General features: G+C 41.3%; 1 protein-coding gene across 2 annotated transcripts in view; it reads left to right on the plus strand.

Annotated features, from left to right (window-relative positions):
* CDH11 (cadherin 11) overlaps nucleotides 1-22,333 on the plus strand; it is a 107,422-nt gene that overhangs the window by 32,339 nt on the left and 52,750 nt on the right. Inside the window, exon 2 of one of the 2 annotated variants that reach the window (XM_083514961.1) lies at nucleotides 9,118-9,238. The gene's annotated coding sequence lies outside the window, so the exon portion shown is untranslated. The remainder of the gene's footprint in view (nucleotides 1-9,117; nucleotides 9,239-22,333) is intronic. The other variant, XM_083514962.1, reaches the window with a different exon arrangement.

Here is a 22,333-nt window from a genome sequence, read left to right on the forward strand (position 1 = left end):
GATATCGGGAACTATTCAAAAGTGAAATTCCCCTCCCCCTTATCATCTGAAGTGGTATAGTCCACCCCTCCATTTCATTCTTTTCTCATTCTTCTGTATGTCTAGACTCGGACCCAGAATTCTGCAGGTAGAGACACTGATTCCAGAGGGAGAGTGTTATTGAAGAACTGCTCTATAAATACAAAAGAATGAGAGAGTAATGAGGCAGGTGAATTCTGAGGTAGTATAATAGACTGTTTCATTTAGAACTCTACATTAAAATAAGACACTTAGTAGCTTAAAAACTAGCAGGGAGTGAACAGGGATCGGCCCTGACCCCCTGATGGGCTAGCCAGTAAATTTGCAGGAGGTTTAGTACATGGGAGAGCACTTAAAAATAATTCCCATCACTGCCACTACAATCTGGTGACTTGCAGTGGCTTTCCAGGTTTTCAAAGCAGGGGTCTTTTTTAACCTTACCTGCAGGAGTCAATGCATGGGACTTTCTGCATGCAAAGCAGATGATATACCATTGAGCTTCACCACTGCCACCTCCTTCAGCTGCTAGTACAGATGAGGTCTGAGTGAGGCAATGGGGGAACATGTCTTGAAGCCACAGGGTGGGAACCCAACCCTACAGCTTCCCTTCCATTTAGCTATGCCTTGTAAAAATGTAGGCAATGCAGTAACTGGTATTTATGCATCATTTTACTCTGTGAACTAGCATTAATAGCAGGAAGAGTGAATTTTGGGTTTTGCTATTTTGAGTGCTGAATCATTCTGCCAGAACAACAGCACCCAACACATTGTGGGAGAAAACCAGCTAAATTTCAGTAAACAAGTTTTTATTTATAATCTACCAAGTAATGATCGCTGCTGCTGTTCCGTATTGCAAGCATAGTTGGCTTCACAGTCGTGGTGGGCAACAGACATTGTTTTATGGAAATTGCAGTGGTTACAATTGGCTAGATCTCTCTAGCCTTGTTGTTTAAGTGCTTTTCAGACACACCTCTGGCTCACTGGCCAGCTTCTGTCTGACTGACTGTTGGGACAATTTAGCAATCCTTTTGGAAGGTCTTGATAGACTTGGCAACAGATGTTAATGTTGCTGCTACATGTTTAAACTCTAAGTCATTCTTATCTGTCAGATTCTGCTTGCATATTTCACCTTCAAACAATTCCCACCCCAAACAATAATAATGAATCCAAAACCAAGCACATTAGCTTCCTTGATCAACATAGCTGCCCATCAGGCTGGCATATCCAGCAAATATTGTTGAACAGCCTGGGAACCCTAAGCATTGTGGACTTACTTTGGAAAAAGCCAGCATGTTTGGACACCTGAGGCCGAAACCTTGGCAGCCGTTCCAGTGACTTCCCTTGGTTTTGCTGCTACTCCCTTCCACACTTGCCACCTACTGGTTTACTCATTTTTCTGGTCCGAATGAGCTGTGATGGCAGCAAAGGAGCAGTAGCTGCTGTCACACCTTCAACAGCCTTTTATTTGTGTTGTTGAGCACACTGGCAGAGGAAGAGGAGGGCGGGGGAAGTGCACCCCCCCAGCACCATGATCCCGGTGGGGTGCCATAGTGGCTGCCCCCCTGCACTGGGTGCCATGCCCCCAGGCGGTGTACCATGCCCCTGCGGGCAGCGCACCACACCCCCAGGATGCACGCCATGCCCCTGCAGGAGGTGCGCCATGCCCCGGGATGCATGTCACACCCCTGCGGGTGGTGCATCCACCACACCCCCACCTGTTCTCCACCCCCGGTGCTGGAGCATGAAGCTCTGCCTCTGCCACTGGTTGAGCAGTTAGCAGCAATGGCACTGGGTACAGTGGGGGCTATTAAGGGAGGAGGCAGCTTGCTCAATCCCCAATCCCAAATCCTAGAGCCATAACAGACTTTTATTTTCAGTCTGTGAGTTATCTGCCACCAGCATGCCCTTGACAAACAAAACCATGTTTTAACCATCTTTAGAAGAACTTATGGCAGGACTGGGGGATCCTGTGGTCTTCCTGATATTAATGGACTACAACTCTCAGCATCAGCATCCCTGACAATTGGCACTGCTGGTTGGGCCTTATGGGAGTTGGCGTTCAGCAATATCTGCAGGGCACAAAGTATTGCTTCATTGTGAACAAGTCTTTGGAGCTTTGGAGATGAGGTCTGGGGAAATCGGCTTCTCATTTCTCTGCTACAGCAAAGATCCCTTTGAAACTTTTTGTTTACTCAGTTCAGCTTGGTAAACATGCATAATCTTTTTAGTTTCTCTATTATTTGCAGCTTTTGTTTGTTTTCTGAGACACACTGCTCTAATATGGATTCATTACAAATGTATCAACAGAAATGATCATCTTAGAATCAATTTTGGCTTGGGCATATTGTTATCCCAAACCAATTTGGAAATGCTTATTGTTCCTCTTTTTTTTATTTCTATCAGGATTAACTAGTATAAATCTTCTTTTCTCTAGCATCCCCGAGAGGCACACTTTAAAGGCAGCCTCAATTCAAAATTCTACTGCATGCTTCAAATCCTATCAAAAATAGCCTGAATCTTTAGATTAGCTCTTGATGAGGTATCTACCATAACTGATTGCTGGGACCAGTTGCTTGCATACCACATCCCTTTGCCTCTTCAGCCTGCCAGGAATTTGCTCCCATGAATATCTTCTCCTGTCAGAAGGCATCAGCATTCAAGAAGAGAGCATAGGAATAAATATCTAGAAGGACTGCAAAGCAATCTCCATTTAACAAAGGCCTCACATTAAACATTGTGCTGTTAATCAAACTAACGAGTCCTACCTAATACTTTTGCATAAGGAAGGCAATTGGATGCCTTGCATTGGCCACATAATTAAATATAACAGAAAGGCAGATATGTACATCCTCTGCAGCTCATTTTAGCAACCACTTAATGACTGTGGAAGTGTGACACAACCCTGGAAGGAGGAGAGAGAACCAGAGAGGGAGAGAGGAAACAGTCTGTTAAAGAGGAATTTTGGAGGGAAAGAAAGGCAAGAAACATTCAGCCAGTATTGGGACACTCCACCAAAGAGCCCTTCCCTTTAAGGGTCATCAAGGCACTTGTATATCTGGGGGCTGATTCACATGGTTGCCATGAGGAAAGCCTGCCTATTTGGGTGAGCCCGGTTCACTCATGTCAACACCCTTTGATTTCTCAGCATTTGATCACTGCATGTTAAGGGAAATGGTCTGTAGCTAAATGGCAGAGGACATGCTTTATGAAAAGAGGGTCCCAGGTCCAATCCTGGCAATTGCAGACAAGGAAGATACAGCACACCCTTTGCATTCAGAGCATCCCAAGTTCAATCTTGGCATGTCCAGTTTAAAAATATCAGGCAGTAGGTTCAACGTAAGGCCAATATGATTTGTTTCAGGGACTGAGCTGGCAGTGACTCACCAGGAAAGGGCTCTAGGGGTCTGGGTGGATTGCTCAGTGAAGAATGCTATTAAAAAAAACATTTCTCTTTGTCAGCTTAAATTGCAAGAATATTGTGGATTTTCAAAAATAGGGTGTGTGTTTTTGCTACTTTTACTCCTCCCCCCACAAAACCTCACCACCCTGAAATGTCTGGATTTATGCCCAACATTCTTTCATGAGTGTATCTGAAGAAGTGTGCATGCACACGAAAGCTCATACCAAGAACTAACTTAGTTGGTCTTTAAGGTGCTACTGGAAGGAATTTTTTTATTCTTTCATGAGGACTTTAAAAAAACAAATAAACCTGCAAACAGGTATAGAAATGTCAAGAACTGAATTTAAGATTTGAAAAACGAGAAACAGAGCAAGACCAAAGATAGAGTCACTCCTCCATATGCTTCACAAACTTCAGAATGTATTAAGATAGCTCTGGTGCATTTGGTGGGCTCTTGTTCATTCTGTTGAGAGGGACAAGGGGCTCATATCCCAAAGTTCAGCCCTAACAGCATCGCTGCACACAGGTCACCTTGTCACGGTTTCCCCAAGTATGATGAGATATATTTCTATTTAAAAATTGTGTGTGTGTGTGTGTGTCAGCATTTGCAATTTTAATGCAAATTGTTTTTTGTCCTCTTTTGATGATGCTTAAGTGGCTGCCCTGACCTACACCTGTGACTCAGTTGACTGTGAAATAAGCCAGGGTCAATGGGTTGTATCCAATGCAGTCTTCTATACAGAGTTGACCCACTGAAATTAATAACTTGACTAACTTTGATCCATTACTATTCCAAGTACAACTTAATTGGATACAACTCCATGTCCCAAGAGATTCCTGACTGTTTGTAAATGACGTGTGCATGCACAGGGGTGAGGGGATTAGTCAATTCATTATTTCTCTGTTGCTTTTCTACACACACACACACACACACACACACACACAGGCTTACAAAGTGAAAAATTAAATACATCAAATGAAAAACAAATAAAATAGATCTAGGAAAACGAATTGAAAAGACATCAGCCAAGACCACTAAATAATGCAGAATACCACATCATAAATGGAAACACTTAAGGCAGTACACAGCAATAAACTCACAGGCAACAGCCATTTTTAAAACCAAATTCCATTTCAAAAGGTGGCTGGAGGAAGGTCTTCAGGACTAATCTAAAACTTGTGGCCCCCCCAATGCTGTTGGACTCCAACTCCACTTGCCCCACTAGCATGGCCAATGACCGTGGATAGGGAAACACTGAGTGGAAAATGTTGGTTTTAAACAACAGCAGATGTTTGAATGAAGCAGGATTGGAGAAAAACTGAAATACGGAAAGTGGTGATTTTAAACAATGGCAGTGGTTTGAGTAGAGTGAGCAGAGGCAGACAGTGGAGGAGGGGAAGTGGCAGCTTAAAGGAAGGTTTGAGTACAGCGAGAAAGTAGTTGGGAAAGGCTCTGCTGTGTTAGGTTTCAAGTGTCAGCTTCTGTATTGTACACATCTTTGCTATTTTTTCTGTGTCAAAACTAGCTGTTTTGTTTGAGGGGAATGGTGGGGGGTTGGTGAACAGTGTGAACCAGGGTGCAGCTCCTAAAGTACCATCTTAAAGAGGTACTGGAGACAGACTTGAAAATGGTTGAGTCAATGTTTATATATTCCTTCTTTATAGAAACAGTTCTGCCATGGCAAAGAGCAAATTGTTTACACAAAAAACACCATCCCCTGACTGATATTGCTGTATGTCAAAAGCCGACATTCTTTTCTCTCTGAAAGGATTGAAGCATTAAAATGTGCAGAAAGTTAAAGGAGAAATCTAAAATGCAATGTGGATACAGATTTGTATGTTTGTTTTTTACTATAGATAAGTATGCACATTGAAAGATGGGCTGGGGCATATATTTGACAATGGCTGAAATAATGTTTGAAGAATCTGAGAACTGTGAGGTGCCATAGATTTTTATTCTGCTGAATGAAGCTTATGTGGATTCAGACAAGTCTAGTAACTAGAAGTGTCAAATACATTTCCCCCTTTCTCTCCTAGGCCTCTTCTGCACCATGCATTTAAAGCAGTATCATACCACTTTAATCCCTTTGGGATTAAACTAGCCACTACTGGGCCAAAGCTTTCCCTTTCTGTTTGCCACAGGTTTCTTAGCCCTGATTTAGAAAAATGGCTCCTGTTGTATTTGCCCAGGGAGTTCCTTGGCTGATCTGTTATGGTCAGGTCAAAATGCATCAGGGCCTCAATTACAATGCATTTTGTCTGACCCAGAATTGACATAGGTCAGCCTTGACCATTGTAATCGACAGTCCTGGGGGGATATTCATTGAGCCCTGGGTCTGTTCAACCCAGCCAAGCCCATCTGAAAGTAATTAGTTTGCTGCCACCAAGCTTGGAAGCAGCCCAGTGGTTTTGTTGAGATTTGCAAAACTAAAGCAAGAACATGGCCCTGAATATTTAATAAATTGCAGGGGGCAGATTTTAAAAAGGAAGGGGGAAATTGGTAAAAATTGTGGATTCAGTTGTGTGTCAAGGCGTATAAGAATTTGCAAGGCTTCTCTTGCTTAAGGTATCACACAATGTGAAAATTTGTTTTTAAAAAGTGATAGGCATGATTGCTTGCTTATTGTACATTGAAACTGGATACAAATGTCCAGATATTTGAATTAAATATCATTCAGCAGCATTAGTCTGAACTTCTGATAGGCTTTTATTAAATATTTAAGAATTCTCTCGCTTTCCTTTTTTTAAAAAACAAACAAACAATGCTCTTATTTCAAACTTTAAAAGTGTTTTAAACTTACCTACGGTATTTACCAGTCCCCCCTTTTTTTTACTCACTGGATTTTCCCTGGAAAGGGTACATCTCAATTAAATAAGGAAAAAATGTCAGTAGCATTTTGTTGCCAATGGCATTTGAAGATGCAGCAAAAAATAAAAAAGCAAACATCAGGACCGTCAGTCTCACAACCAATACCCATCTGAAAGCCCCCTAAAACTGAGAGTGATGTGCCACGTTAATGCATGTACACCTGGCATATACAGTAATGATAAATGTGAGCCTGAGAAAAGGAAACTGCAATGGTCTCATATTTTGTTATAGTTCTTGTTCTTATTGTTACTATTGATGCAGTCATGGTGGCAAACATACTACAAATCTGCAAATATTTATTTAGTTCTCCTCGTCATAGGGTGTTTTTTTCTAATAGGGAATTATTTGGGGACAATGAAAGACATTTGTAAATTAAGCAGATAAGCCCTTTGGCAGACAATGATTGTTTTGTTGAACACAAGAATTCTATTGTCCATTGCTTTAGTTGTCAAGAGCCCAGGGAGCTGAGGATTTATGAGGATGTTACAATGGTCTTTTCACTGTGCAGTCTAAGAAGCTGTGAGATTCAGTTCCTCTGCTTTTCAGCCTCTAATCTTTTTATCATGCAAGAACAATACAGGATTCAGCTGGTTCTTGGGACCCAGGACTGTCCATTTAGCATCAGGCACTGTGAAGTAATTACTACAGGGACAATGGGCTGGTTTTTTGGACACCCCGTTTCTTTGCATCCAAAGTACCAACAGTTTCCAAATCCCTACAGTTGCCACTCAGTATAAACCAACTCCTCAATAAATGCCTTACTTAAAAAGAGGAAAAAATAATAATCTTGTTATGAGTTGGGCTAAAAGTACCATTATATCATTTCCATTCAAATTACATGTTTATTGGTGATGAGTTATTGATGATACTTTCCACCACCCCTCCCCTTGATTGTTGCATTTTAACTTTGAACACTGCAACCTGAAATTGGAATAAATAAGCTGGCCTGTCAAAAAATAAATCCAAAAATGGCTGTTATGGATTTTCCATCTGTTGCTTGGAAATCATAATCAATGCCCGTGGTTCTGTCTTATGACAAATATGCTAATCCATAATATGTTATAAAAGATAAGTATAATTCTTCTTAATGAGTTATTCCTAAGAAATATAACTTAAGAAGTATCAGCTAGTCGGCATTTCTGCCTACAACTGACAAAATGCATAATGCATCCATTTTAATACCCTGGGAGAGAAAAATACAGCTTTCAGTTTAAGTTTCCCATGTTTACCACCTTTGTGGGGGATCATAATTGATTATTTCCTGTAATGTATAAGTTACAAAGGTCCAAGGCAGGATATAAACCCATGACACATTATAGTAGGGATGTCAGAATTCAGAAACTCTGATGCCAATGCAAATATATGCCTATCTATCTATCTATCTATCTATCTATCTATCTATCTATCTATCTATCATCTATCTATCTATCTATCTATCTATCTATCTATCCCTTGCTGAGAATCTATCTATCTATCTTCTTGTGAGCCAGTGGGAAAGTAAGTCATCTGAAATCTTGCATATAGCCTGTGGGACAATGGATCAGTGTGTCTGGCTGTTAACCAGAAGGTTGGTGGTTCGAGCCCACCCAGAAATGGCTGTGGTCAGGATTCCTGCATTGCATAGGATTGGACTAGATCATGTCCCTTCTGTCTTTACAATTCTATAATAGGATCCTAATAATAATAATAATAATAGTTGCTGCTGCTGTTGTTATTCAGGGCTGAATAAACTTTCCTCCATACTTTAATCCTCTGCATTCTACCACCATCAGAAGTGTGACTGGTGGGTATATGGGACATGACCTCCTCAGCTGTAGTTCCCAGGCTATGGAACTCCCTGTCCCAGGGATAGCTCTACAGATAATATCCAACCACAGTTCTCATAATCCATTGCCCATTCTGACTCAGGGTAATGGGAACTGAGTCCAACAATACTTGAAGGGTTCCACAGTGGCTACCTCTGCCATATCTTATTCCATTGAGTACCCCCAGGAAGAAAGGAAGAAAGAAAACCACAGGAAGAAGGTATCCAACCTCTGCTTGGTTTTCTTCTTCTCTGACTTCTACTATGCTAAACTGCCATGAACCAAACTGGAAGTTTCATTCTCATCTTATGCACTTGCTGGAGCAAGGAGGATGGGTCAATTAGCCGGGCAGTTTGGACCATGACATCATCACTCAGAAAGAAAGAAAATAGGTTCTGAAGTTGCACTTCTGCATTCCCTGTCCATAATGCCGATTAGCAAAGAACACCTGGCTAGGGCTTTAATCTCATCCTAAATTGGGGTTTGAGCCCACATCTCCATGGAACTAAGTTCTGAATTCTAACTACAACACTACATTCACTCTCAAGCTTCTGTATAGGTATCCAGTTCACACACTGAAGATCAAGCCTGTTTCTCTTTCTCTTCCCTTTCTAATTTACCTCACAGTGCTTCGAAAGGCCTTAGCTAGCAGAATTTTCTAATTGGCTGCTGCGACAAGACTCTAGCTGTTACTTTTGCAACAGTGTCTCTGACACATGGTAATGATTCCAGAGCCCATTTTCTTACATGATACTCTGTTTTGTCTCGAAGGGAAAGAGAACAACATGTGGGATATTGACACGGCCTCCAGCACTTTATTTATGGGAACATTCCCACCCCACCCCCTAATAATATGTCTGTACTGGTTACTTTTAAATATCGATGTCGAGAGGCTCTTCTCTCCTTCAGAATTCCCCAGGGTCCCAGGAAAGGGGGAATGCTTTAAAGACTTTATTTATTCTTTTATTTAGCCTGTATTGCCATTCTGAATTTCAACTGAACTCCACCCCTCTTTTCTTTTCCAGAAAGAATTGGGATACTGGATACGTTGGCATCACAGAACTTGACTCTTCACTGGGACTGCTGACTTGCTGAAATGGGTGGAATATGCTACTTCAATTGGCAATGGGTTTCCAGTGGTTGAAGGTAAGATGCCTGATCATAACAGCTTGCTCTTCAAGCAAGGATGGAATACTATTTTTTCTAGAGAGAGAGATGTCGTTTCCATTTATTTCTTATATGGAAACCCTTCACGATTCTGATGACTTCCCTATTAAGAGCACCTGTGTGCTTCTCTCACATGATGGTAATCAAAGAAGATTAATACATGTTAATTTGTATGCATTTGGATAACTTTGGCCTACTGACACAAAGAAAATAGTAATGGAAATAGTTTCTAGATTTCTTTTCTTTTTTCCCCTTCCTGCAAAGGATTTTGCTGAATAAATTGTAACTTGGTTGGTTTCTGTCCTTATTTTATATGAGCCCAGCATATTTCAGTTTAGTGGATACTAGAAAATGTACGGTATTGATGTTTTTTACTGTCTGTGACCAGACAAATAACTTTGGTTTACTGTTGTTGGAATCACATTAGAGGAAGAGTGCCCAAATATGGCATGACTGGCACCCTCATCTAAAGATAAGCACAGCTGTGAATCAAAATGGCGCACACCAATTTCAGCCCAGCAGCATCCCACTCAGTGTGTATTCAGCAGCCTTCCCTGCTCTGTGGTATATCCTGTTGGAATGTGACTGCAATAGCTTACTACTAATTGGGAAGCATGCAGGCCAATACCAATGAAGCTTTCCCAGTTAGGGCCAATATGCCTTTAAAATTGTGCACTGCTGGTCCTGCCTTCACTGTGACCTACAGTATTTCTGCATTAAAGTATGGTGCCTATGGTGCTGTAAGGAAGTGGTTAGGGAGCTGTCAGGGCGCTACGAAATTGTGAGTGGTTGTACAAGAAGAATGGTTGTAGGAAAGTGGTTGCAGAAGAATAGTCAGAACTATAGTCACCTCACTCAAAGCACAAAAAAGTGCAAGCTATGCCAGCACTTCCTTAAAAAGGGGGGGGGAGTACCTCCATCATTGCTGAACCATGAATCTCCTTGAGGTTTCTTTTCTTTTATAATTATTATTATTTTAATCTCTTTGAAGTTTTTGTTGCTGTTAGAAATAGCGTTGAGCTAGACCAGGGGTGAGGCACCTCACATTTAGGTGCTAGGGCCACCCTCGGGTCCTTCCTCAGCCACGTTCCTCACTGGCACCGCTTTCTACCGCTCTTGACTGTTTTTGCCAGGATGGACTACATCCTTAAACACCGATTAATGTCTCTTGCTCGCCTGGATGGAGGATAGAGAGTGGTGTGTGAGTATATATAGAAACTAGCCTCCTGTGTGAAGGTACAGTTTGTATTCATTGATCTGCCCACTTTTGCCTCTGGTCCCATCACTGGCATGTGGCCTCCAAAGGGTTGCCCAGAGAAGGAAGTGCAAACCTTGGAGTGAAAAAGGTTCTCCGCCTCTGAGCTAGAATGGACCATAGACTTGAGATAGCTTGTTAGTCTTCGTATATGTTTTGTACTTGATGTGCAGTTACTACATTTTGAGTTTGTTGATAACCAGTTGTGGTTTTAATCCATAGTGATGGTTCTTGTGTGTGACCCAAATATTTCCCAGTTTCCTGACTGTAAGGCTTATCTTTGGAGCTTATTTTCATCTCATTATTTCATCGGCTCATCATTAACTACTTCATGGAGTGCAACTCATTTCAAAACTGTAATAGCTCTGCTGTTCACATGTGACTGTGGATAGAGGAGGAATTTGATTCAGTTCACATTTAAAGGCAAACCAATCTATTTTGCATTTCCCAAAATAATATGTGAAGGTAACGCAAAAAAAAGGGAAAAAAGGAAAAGTTAATACATGAACCCAAACACAGGCATCCTTTGAAATATGGACTTCTTCAAATTTTGCAATGCAGTCTTCCAGCCAAGTAATGGGTACAGAAATAGATACACTCTGGTATATTGTGCATGGAAATATATATATTAGTGAAAATGTCATTTAAAATGCATTATATCACGGAAATTGCTTCACAAAAAAATTGTAAATTAGGGGAAATTGCATACAAAAATGTGTATATTAGGAGAAATTTGCACTAAAATGCTGATGAATTTTCATGAGGACTAGTATTCTTAAACTGATGAGAAAATGTGGGGAACTGAACGTAAGATTTGAAAACTAAGCAAAACTGCAGTTGATAGATTTGTGAATTGCTACATGTGATCAGTCAATGTGGTTTTTCCCCCTCACTGTTCCAGCCTAAAATCTGGAGAGCAGTGCTGGAGTGTGAAGCAAATAGGATAATAAGGAATTTCACATCTCTACTGTTCTCACTGTTTTGCAGCTATTCTCTGTTCAGTTGTGTTGGTTATTTATTTTTATTTTACCATCTGAGACTCTGTAGATTCATGTTTTCTTTTTTTCTGTCATTGAATATGCATGCTGTTGAAACATAAGAATTTTCACATTTTAACTTGCCCCAAACATTTTTCTGCATTGGCTGTAATAGATATCATGCCAGTAACAGCCTTCTTAGCTGCATCTGATGTTAAGTTCCCAACTGAATTACAATGCTCATAATACAGTGCTTAGGCCTATGACATTACAGCTTAGTGCTTAGCTGACTCATTCATATTGTTTTACAGGCAGGGTAGCAATGTTCTGCTTGACAGCTGCTTCATTTCTGCTCAAAATGTCCTTGAGTGTTGATAATCTTATTTCTGGCAGCTAAATGCCCTGTGCGCTGTGACATCGCTTTAAAAAAAGAAAAAGAAAAACCCTCAATACAGGACAGCGTATGTGACATTCATTTGCCAGTTAAGGTAGACTGCAGCAATTAGTCTCGAGAGTTAGTAACATTGATTTGATGCTTAAACAGACAGTGATCAATTTAATTTGGCAACGACATCTATGTGTCATCTAAGGGGAAAATACAGCACTTCAAGTCTCTCTGTGTGGTGCCTGGGACTCTACCTAGGTTACATCCCACACCAGGCTTCCTTTGTACCCTGCTTGAATATTTTTGCCTGGCTGGAACAAGTCTGTGAACTCTGCTGGTGCTTCTTCCTTGTCTGGATGGTGGGTAGAGAGATGAGCTTTGTGTGTGTGTGTGTAGAAATTGGCCTAAGGTGCAAAGGGCTGCTGTACAAATTCACAGTGCTGCTCTGCCAACTTTTGCCTCTAGCCACACCTGCCACTGGCATTTGGCCCCCAGAAGGCTATTGAGGAAGGAATGTGGCCCTTTCCGTGAAAAAGAATCCCTATCCCTTTTTTAAACTACGATATCTTGGGGTCGTTGAACACATTTAATGACAAACTCAAAGCTGTGAAAGCTGGAGAACGTTTCCCTTTTGCTAATGTGCGTATATGTGCATGCTTGCAGGAGCGATAGTGTGTCAGTCTCCACATATGTGTGCTTAGGCCTGTGGGTTTAGTTTTTTGTTTCATTTTTGTTTTAACTACCTCCACACCATATTTTTCTTCCACCTGTCTCAACTGAGGAAAAGAGGCTGGGGAATGAGCTTCTAGAAATCCTAATTTTGGAAGTGTGGCGTAAGAGGAGTGCTTACTAATTTGGTAAACAAAGGTCCATTTCTTGAAGTTACAATGGAAAAATAGAAGGATAATTGTAAGTTTTGTGCCTCCATCACTCAAAGCTGTATCTACAAATTCATTTTTCTTTTTTCTTTTGCCTCAGTGGCCTTGTTGAGAATCTATTTTAGTCAGCAGGGGAGCTCATGAAGCATGATCACAACCTTGAAATGTCAATACATGAGGAACAGCAGGAGATTATCAGGTTTCTATAGGTACATGAACATCCATCACGAAATTGTGGTGAAATTATGGAGACAACATCCAAGAGCCACCGCAAGGCAATAACTTTTTATCAGGAACAGCTACAGTTTTTGAGTTCCTTAAGAACAGTTACTTTTTCAAAAATCCTAATTTCAAATATATGCTAATTGGATTTGAGCTGACAGAGCAAGACTAAGACTTTGGGAGTTTGGTGAGAAACCCAATGAAGATGTTGACCCAGTGTGTGGCAGCTGCGAAAAAGGCAAAATCCATGTTAGGGATTATTAGGAAAGGGATTGAAATAAAGCTGCCAATATCATAATCCAGTTCTAAAAATCTATAGTGCAGCAACATATGGAATACTGTGTATAGCCCAGGGTGTAGCATCTCAAAAAGGATATTACAGAACTGGTAAATGGTCAAAGAGGCAATGGTTATGACATTGGAGCATTATAGTTTAGGGGTGGGAGCAAGTAAGGGGAAACATGCTAGAGATGTGCAAGATCATGCATGATGTAGATAATCTAAATAGATAGCTGCTTTTTTATCCCTTTGTCACTAGAACCAGGGGCCACCCAATGAAATTGAATGTTGTGAAATTCAGAATACTTATTCACCCAACACATCATTAAACTATGGAATTTGCTCTCACAAGACGTCATGATGATGTCAAACACCTTGGGTGGCTTTAAAATAAGATTAGACGGATTCATGGACGATAAGGCAGTCGTCTAGTCCCAATGGTTATTTATGTTCTATCTCCAGTGTTAGAAGCAGTATGTCTTTGAAGACCAGTTGCTAGGAATCACAAGCTGCATCCAGGTCTTCTTTTTCAGCTTCTCAAAGGCATCCGGGTGTCCCCGGTGTGAACTGCCCCAAGATCTATGGATGGAGGGCAGTATATATTTTGCCAAACATGAGGCTCAAACCCATGACCCTGGGATTAAGAGTCTCCTGCTGTACAGACTGGGTGGGCCTTTGGGCTGATCCAATTTCTGAAAGGAAGCGAGAGAAAGTGTGAAGGATGGGAGTTGTTTAGACTTGTCAAGAATTGGGGGGGGGGTCTGAGTCAAGCAGCATCCAGTTTTGAGAAGTGTTCCATTGATTTTTGTAGGTGCTTTGAATTTGAAATACAGAGGAAGCTGCTATGCCTATAATAATTTCTGAGAGAAGACTCCCTGCTGGTTGATTTTAGGTGTCCACTCTATTAAGAATTTCAATTGTCTTCCTGCAAAGAAGAACAAACAAGCACCACTTCTGTTGATTGTCATGTAAACCTGGGTGTCCATATGGCATTTACATTCTCTGTTTCACTTCATATTTTGTTCTCCCCTGAAATGATTTCATTCCTGCTGTGCTCACTCAAGAATGCAAATTTCCTGTTTCTGTATCTAAATCATCAAAGAGCAGTCAAAGGTGAAATATACAAAAATGGTTATGATTGCTGAGGCAAAAATGAAAAATAGCAGATAGAAATGTTCCATCAACTGGTGACTATAGTGAGGCTTAGATTGGCCTTATTTGATTGTTTCAACTTTGTTGGACTTTTCTTTTCCCTAATCCCACACTCTAGGTGGGTCTTGAGGACAATTTAGCCTTGTAGGTGCTGTTGCTGGAAATACTGTGGAAGAATCCTTGACTGAGCATACATATCTCTAGTGTGCATACTCCATCTTAGAATTCTGGCTGTAGGCTACAGTTCAGATGTTTGTGTATTTGGCTTCCATGGTCAGCAATGGGATGACCTGCTTGTATAAATGAAGATGATTGTTTTATAAATCACAGTAATTACTTTCTGATTCATATTTTAAGTAAGTGCAGGTCTCGTTTAATGAATCAGTCCACAGAGACAATTTTGTAGAAGGAAATTGGAATCTACTAAGTGGTAGATTGGAGGATATCATTTAACTTTTGGCTGCCATTGTACTTGGGTCATTTCCTATAGAGATGTATGTCTCGATTTTTCATCACAGTGCTACTTATTATTTTTTAATGTGTAATGCTGAATGTCTGAGCAGACTGCATAGAAATGTAGTGTTAGAGACAATATAAATCAGGCATAGGCCAACTCGGCCCTCCAGATGTTTTGGGACTACAACTCCCATCATCCCTGACCACTGGTCCTGTTAGCTAGTGATGATGGGAGTTGTAGTCCCAAAACATCTGAAGGGGCCGAGCTTGCCTATGCCTAATATAACTCATTGTGTTTCCAATGCTTAGTTAGGAGTGATATTGCTTTATGTGGCAAAATAGTACAAGAAGGAGGTATATGGACCAGCTGCATATCCCTGCATTGCAGGGGGTTGGAGCAGATGATCCTTAGGGTCCCTTCCAACTCTACAATTCTATGACTTTGGGAAACCCTGTGGTTTGAAGGTCCAAAATATTTAGGGATGTAAAAAACAACAACAACCCTAAGTGGGTGGGAAGAAACCTCTCGCTCCAAAAAAACAGACCTATGAAGATGTATATTCTCAATAGACATTGAATGATGTGTGACAGTTGCAGGGGGGGCAGTAGAGGGGGCTGGAATATAGCGGCTGACATCTTGAGCAGCAGCACTCCACACTTTTGTTACGGTTCCCACTTGAGCATGCTCTATTTGCAGTGTTTAATTTGTGGTGGTTCATTCAGAAGATGCTAATGTAATCAAATCATTACATGTATCAGTTGGTGGAAGCCAAAGGAGAGAGTGCTGTTGCACCCACGTCCTGCTTTATTTATTCATACTATTTAAAATATAAAAATGTAAGTGTGTGTATATGTGTGCAGTGGTACCTTGGTTCCCAAACTTAATCCGTTCCGGAAGACTGTTCCAAAACCAAAGTGTTTTAAAACCAAGGCATGCTTTCCCATAGAAAGTAATGCAAAATGGATTAATCTGCTCCAGACTTTTAAAAACAACCCATAAAACAGCAATTTAACATGAATTTTACTAACGAGACCATTGATCCATAAAATGAAAGCAATAATCAATGATGTTGTTGTTTAGTCGTTTAGTCGTGTCCGACTTTTCATGACCCCATGGACCAGAGCACACCAGGCTGTCTTTGTCCATGGAGTATTCTTGGCAGGGATACTGGAGTGGCTTGCCGGTTCCTGCTCCAGGTGGATCACGTTTGGTCAAAACTCTCCACCATGACCTGTCCATCTTGGGTGGCCCTGCACGGCATAGCTCATAGCTTCTCTGAGTTAAAATAAAAAAATTCCTTCCAGTAGCACCTTAAAGACCAACTAAGTTAGTTCTTGGTATGAGCTTTCGTGTGCATGCACACTTCTTCAGATACCTATCTGAAGAAGTGTGCATGCACACGAAAGCTCATACCAAGAACTAACTTAGTTGGTCTTTAAGGTGCTACTGGAAGGAATTTTTTTATTTTGACTATGGCAGACCAACACGGCTACCTATCTACTACTTCTCTGAGTTATTCAATCCCCTTCGCCATGGGAAGGCAGTGATCCATGAAGGAGAATAACACTGGGCAACAATTTTTTACTTTTTGAATGTTGTCTAGATTTCTACAACTGATTTAGGGTCTTTTTGCACTGCTGAATCAGGAAATGGCATCCGTTTCTCTCCATCAGGTCAGGTTTTTGTGTTATGTTGATTTGAAAAAAATCAGATCTTGAGACAAAACCGATTACATTTTTGTGGCATTATCAGCTGATTTTTGTCAACACATATCATCCTAAATATGTTTTTAAGAGAAAAAAATGTTTTTCCAACAACATATATTGATTACCTGATAGAAATATCGATTACTGTAAACTGAATGGTGGGCATTGATAAAGGTAAGTACACGTAAATTGCATGTCGCTTCACCATTTTTCAAACTTCAGGGCTTGAACTTCTGTTTCTTGGAACTCCTGGAATGCTCAGCGGCATGGAGGTCTCTCTTCAGAGTCCAACAGTAGTCAGCCTTCATGACTGCGTCCCAGCGACCCTGATACCTGGTCTCCATCTCTTTCATGTCCTGATGGAATCTCTCCCCCTGCTCGTCACTCATTGAACCCAGGTTCTCAGGAAACCGGTCCATATGTGAAAATAGGTAGTGCATCTTGACGCTCATGTTGCAGCCCAGGTTTCTGAAAGCAGTCAGCATGTTGTTGACAAGTTCTGCGTAGTTTCTGGCCTTATTGTTGTCAAGAAAGTTCTTCACTACCAGAACAAATGCCTTCCACGCTTCCAGTTCCACTTCGTTCATTGAGTTTCCGAACTCTGGATCTCTGATGAACTGACGGATCTGAGGACCGTCAAAGATGCCAGCTTTCAACTTCTCCATGGTCAATCCTGGAAAAGCCTGGCACAAGTAAGTGAAGTAGTCACCATCCTTGTCCAGAGCCTTGGTGAACTGCTTGATTAAGCTGAGCTTGATGTGCAGCGGTGGGAAGAGTATTCTGTCTCTGTCCACCAGAGGGTCGTTGATGACGTTCCTTTTTCTGCAAGTCACCAATTCCTCCCGCACAGGCCAGTCCTTCTTCGTTTAATGCTGAGCACGGTCCCTACTATTCCACATGCACAGAAAACATGGGTACTTGGTGAAGCCAGACTGTTGTCCCAACAAAAAGTTCACCATCTTCAGGTCAACACAAATAAACCACTTATGCTGATCATAACCAATTTTCTCCAGCACATACTTCACCGCTTCATAGTTCTCCTTCAGTTTACTTCAGTGAGCCAGGGGTATAGAGGCAAACTGGTTGCCGTTGTGTAGCAGAACACATTTCAGTGATCGTTTGCTGCTGTCAATGAACAGTCTCCAATCTTTGGGTTCGTACTGTGGCACTCCAAGCTTGAGCAGAAGCTGTGCAATATCTGCACAGTACACCAAGCCCTTCTCTTCTGAGAAAAAACGGAGGTACTCTTGATGCCTGTTGTGGAAGAAGCTGATGCGAGCACTGTCAGAGAGGAGGTTTTTCCCCCTTCAATCTGGATGCCAACAGTTTGGCAGAGTCCTTTGACAAGCTGAGGTCGTGAACTAGATCATTCAACTCCTTTTGGGAAAATGGATGTGGAGCATCATCTTCAAGAACCACTTCTTCTTCTTCATGTCCTTCAACACTGGAGGCATCTTCGTCACTAATGTCAGGAAGTTCTCCGCAGATAGGCACTGGAATTTCATCACAATGAGATACATGACGACGTGCTGATTGAAGATCAGGATACTTGAGGCTGCTCCGGTTCTTTCTGTTGATCCCAGTCACAGCAACAGTGCAAATGCAGCAGTCAATGACATGGTTTGTTGGCTCCCTCCAAACCATGGGAATTCCAAAGTTCAGACTCCTCTTGCCATTGGTCCACCCACGTAGAGTCTCGGTGCATGCCTTGCACACCATGTGGGGCACCCAAGCTTTATCCTGGTCACCAAGTTTAATACCAAAATAACTTTATGCTTTGCCACACCAATTTATGGAAGATTTCGAGGTTTTATGACTTCAAACTGATCCCTTTTCGACAGAATCACCCAGAACGATCGGACCTGAATACTTCTTGTCATTAAAATAATCATTTCCAATCAAAACAATTATTTGACATGGCATTTTACCCCCACCAACTTCTTCTAAAATGCTCCACGCAAGCGTACATGTGAACAAAAATGTAAAAAAATGACATGTGTCCGTAACTCAAAAACTTGACCTGATTGAGCAAAACCAATGTGATTTTTGGATTCAGCGCATCAGATTCGTCCTAAATCAACTGAAAAAACGCAGACAACAAATTTGTTGTTGACCAGTGTAATCAATGTACTGTACTATAAAATAAATAAGAGTATTGTAGATGATAAAAATTACATTTTTCCCCCCTTATGTGCACTGATGATAGTTATTGTTTGGCTGGGGGGGGGGGGCTTTTATCCATTTCTGCAGTCACGCACTCACTCAATCAATCAATCAATCAGTAGCTGAACAGGGTTCCTCACAGTCACAAAAACGAAGTCACAAGCCACATTCACAAGTCAGTCCCATAAAAGCCACACAAACAAAAATGCAAGGTTTTTTTTGCAAAAAAAACTCAACAGCCGACAGCCGCTCGGGACTCAACAGCCGACAGACTCAACAGGAAGCCTCTGATTAGCAGCAGGGACTCAATTTACAAACAGAACACACTCAACAGGAAGCGGAACATGTTCAGCTTCCAAGGCAAAGTTCACAAACCGGAACACCTACTTCCAGGTTTGCAGTGTTCTATTTCCAAGTTGTTCATATAGCAAGCTGTTCTAAAACCTGTGTGTGTGTGTGTGTGTGTGTAAAACATGGGTAGGCAAACTAAGGCCCGGGGCCCAGATCTGGTCCAATTGCCTTCTAAATCCGGCCTGAGGACGGTCCGGGAATCAGCGTGTTTTTACATGAGTAGAATGTGTGCTTTTCTTTAAAATGCATCTCTGGGATATTTGTGGGGCATAAGAATTTGTTCCTTTTTTTTTCTTTCAAAGTATAGTCCAGCCCCACACAAGGTCTGAGGGAAAGTGGACCGGTTCCCTGCTGAAAAAGTTTGCTGACCCCTGGTGTAAAATATATAATCTTCTGAAACATATATATCTAAGTGATGTATGGAAACTAAAGCAGCAACAATTTTTCCAAAAAATACATATAAAAAGGTTACATTAATGCAATGTAACATTTAATGTAGCATGTTACATTAAATTAAATGTTACATTTAATACAAAGTTACTAATGCACACTAATCTCAGTTCGTTCTCCTGCTGACACATGCACTGTCTCAACTTCCTGGCTTTCACCCAGCTCTCCACCCCCCAGCTCTCAGCTCAAGCAAACCCAAAACTTTTACATTTTAAAAAAAAAACCTCACAAAGAAGGTCCCTGGAAACAGCTGACCTCACCCTAGTCTTTCATTATAGGCTTGCATTTTATGGGCAGGCACCAATGTAGATAGTGCTTCTTCAGGCTGCACTCTCACTTCCAGTTCCAGGTACAGCAGGTTTGGTGTGTTTGCGAGCTTCCCACTGGAAACTGGTGAGAACAGGATGCTGGAATAGACAGGCCACTGGTCTGATCCAGCAGGGATCTTCTTATGTTCTAAATGAACGTGTGTTTGGGATCCTTGATACGTTGTAGAAAAATGCCACTGCAGTATGTTCTTTTGGATTAGAGGAGGGGATTTTTATTTTTTTAATTTTATTTTATCCTGAAGCCTAGTCTCTTATGGGTGTAGTCTTGGCAGGAGTAGGGCACAGAGGGCTGCATTCTGTCCCCAGGCCTGGGGTTTTATGTGCTTTCCTAAAACTTATAGGCAATTGAAACTCTACCAGGGTGGGAGTGGGCATAGATGCAGCATACCTCTGCTGCAATGTGAGGACAGAGAGCAACCTTATTTTAGGGTAAATCGTGCACAAGCCCAGAGAACAGCTTTGCTGATTTCCCTAGATGAGCCTTATTATGCCTCTATTAATTTACTAATTATTTAGACAATTTTTCAGGGTTGCATAGATGAATTGCTAATCAGAAGTATTAGCAATCCCAGAATGTGGTAGCAATTTCTAAAGTATGTGCCTCTTTGCATATAAATAAGGGTTTTAGCAGCTTGCATCACAGAGGGAAAATATAATAATATACGTAAGTATCATAAATTGAGATCAAAAGAAGGCAGCACATGTCAATTTTCTGAGTTCATTAGCTTTGGGTATGCAAGGAAATAGTGTAGATACCATGTTACTTAGAAAGAATGTTTTATTTATTCATTTATTTAAAATTATTTATATCTTGCTCTTTGGCCCTCAGGAGATCAGTGTGGCACAGTAAAACAGCATAAAATATGAACTAACTATAGAAAACTGTAAAACTCACAGCAGTCCAAATAACTAGGGCACAGAAGCTTGACTGAATAGAAATGTTTGACTGCCCTCTGACCCAAGCGCTGGGAGGAAGTTACTGGGGTGGGGGGTGACGGCATAAATGTTGTTAGAAAAGGCAGTTCTCACATGTTCTTAGAAAAGACAGTTCTCTGGCAACATTATATGGAGAAAAGCAGCCTTTTGAAGCTGCAAAGCACCTTACACCTGACTTCAATGTGGTGCCATGGGATTTACTAGTGGGTGACCTTGCCCTCCTGTCAAATTTGGCCCACAAAGCTAATTTCACTAATGATCTGGTCTGTGGAGTCAAAAATACATGGCCCTGAATCCTTTTCCCTAGATGGTTTGCCTTTGTACAACTCAAATCTGAAGGAGAATTTATAATTGGGTGTGGTGGTGTCAAGAATGCATTTCTGATATAGGATCTGTTTTACCCCTGACAACTTGCCTTTGCAATCATCTCCATGCTGTTCAATTATACTCTGGTGCTGGGCGGGTGGGAAAGGGTTTCTTTAAATTAATAATAATAATAGCAGCAGCAGCAATAATAATAACAGCAATGAAAACAAATGCACTGAATAAGCCATTTATATTGCAGCTCCATCATAGTTCCCATTGCTAAACCAGACTGGACAGTTCATTAAAAAGAAAATGAAAAAATAGCACAAAGTTGGAGGGAAACAATAACAGATTATGACTACCCTGTAGCAGCCTTCTGCCTTTCACATACCTGAATAAAAATGATCTCTCTCTTCCCCTCTCTCTGTCTGCTAATGAAGAGCCGTTTCCAACAAATTTGGCAGAGACCAAATGCTTGCTATGAGCATAAGGAGAAAATCTTTGTTAACAGTGACAAAAGCAAGCCTGCATAATCTGGGATCCACCAAGCTGCCAGCCAGCTGTGCTTGGTGGCTGCTCAAGTGCTCAATAAAATGTCCATTTTTGCCACCTGCCTCTATGGGACTGCCCAGTGAGTAGCTTGCCTAGTAGGATGCCTGCTTATGGAAGAGGAAATTGCCTATCTAAAAATGAAGACATAAGGGCACAGATTTGCATATAAAATGAAAGAAGTTTGCAAACTGAGAAATAATTTAAGGCAAAACATTTCACCATTATGGGGTGACCTGTGTTCCTGCTCAGTCTGCTGACCAGGTTATGTGTGTAGATGCTTGGGCATCCCCAGGGGAAGTCAAAGTAAATACTCCAAATGAATAAACAAATACACATGAGAAGCAGAAAGATTCACCTGAATCAAACTTCTCCCATGTCCCTATGTTCATACTGAAATATTGCTATGCTTTCCCACTCCACCACCAATCTCAACCACTGCCATCTAAAATGGTACCCCTGCAATAAGGCAGAGCTGAAGCTAACTGGAACACCATTCCAGCACTCTGAAAGTATCTTCAGTTGCTTTGTTTAATTGCACATCACAAGAGTATATTCCCCAACTGCAACAGTGGATGCATAAAAGGTTTTCATCAATTAAAATCTTATTTTTGCCTTATTTTTGCCTGCTGCCACTATTATACACAAGGGTTGTTTTGCACAGGGAAGAGACATGGTT

This window comes from Podarcis liolepis (assembly GCF_965112155.1).
Source record: "Podarcis liolepis genome assembly, chromosome: 7".
NCBI classification, from domain to species: domain Eukaryota; kingdom Metazoa; phylum Chordata; class Lepidosauria; order Squamata; family Lacertidae; genus Podarcis; species Podarcis liolepis.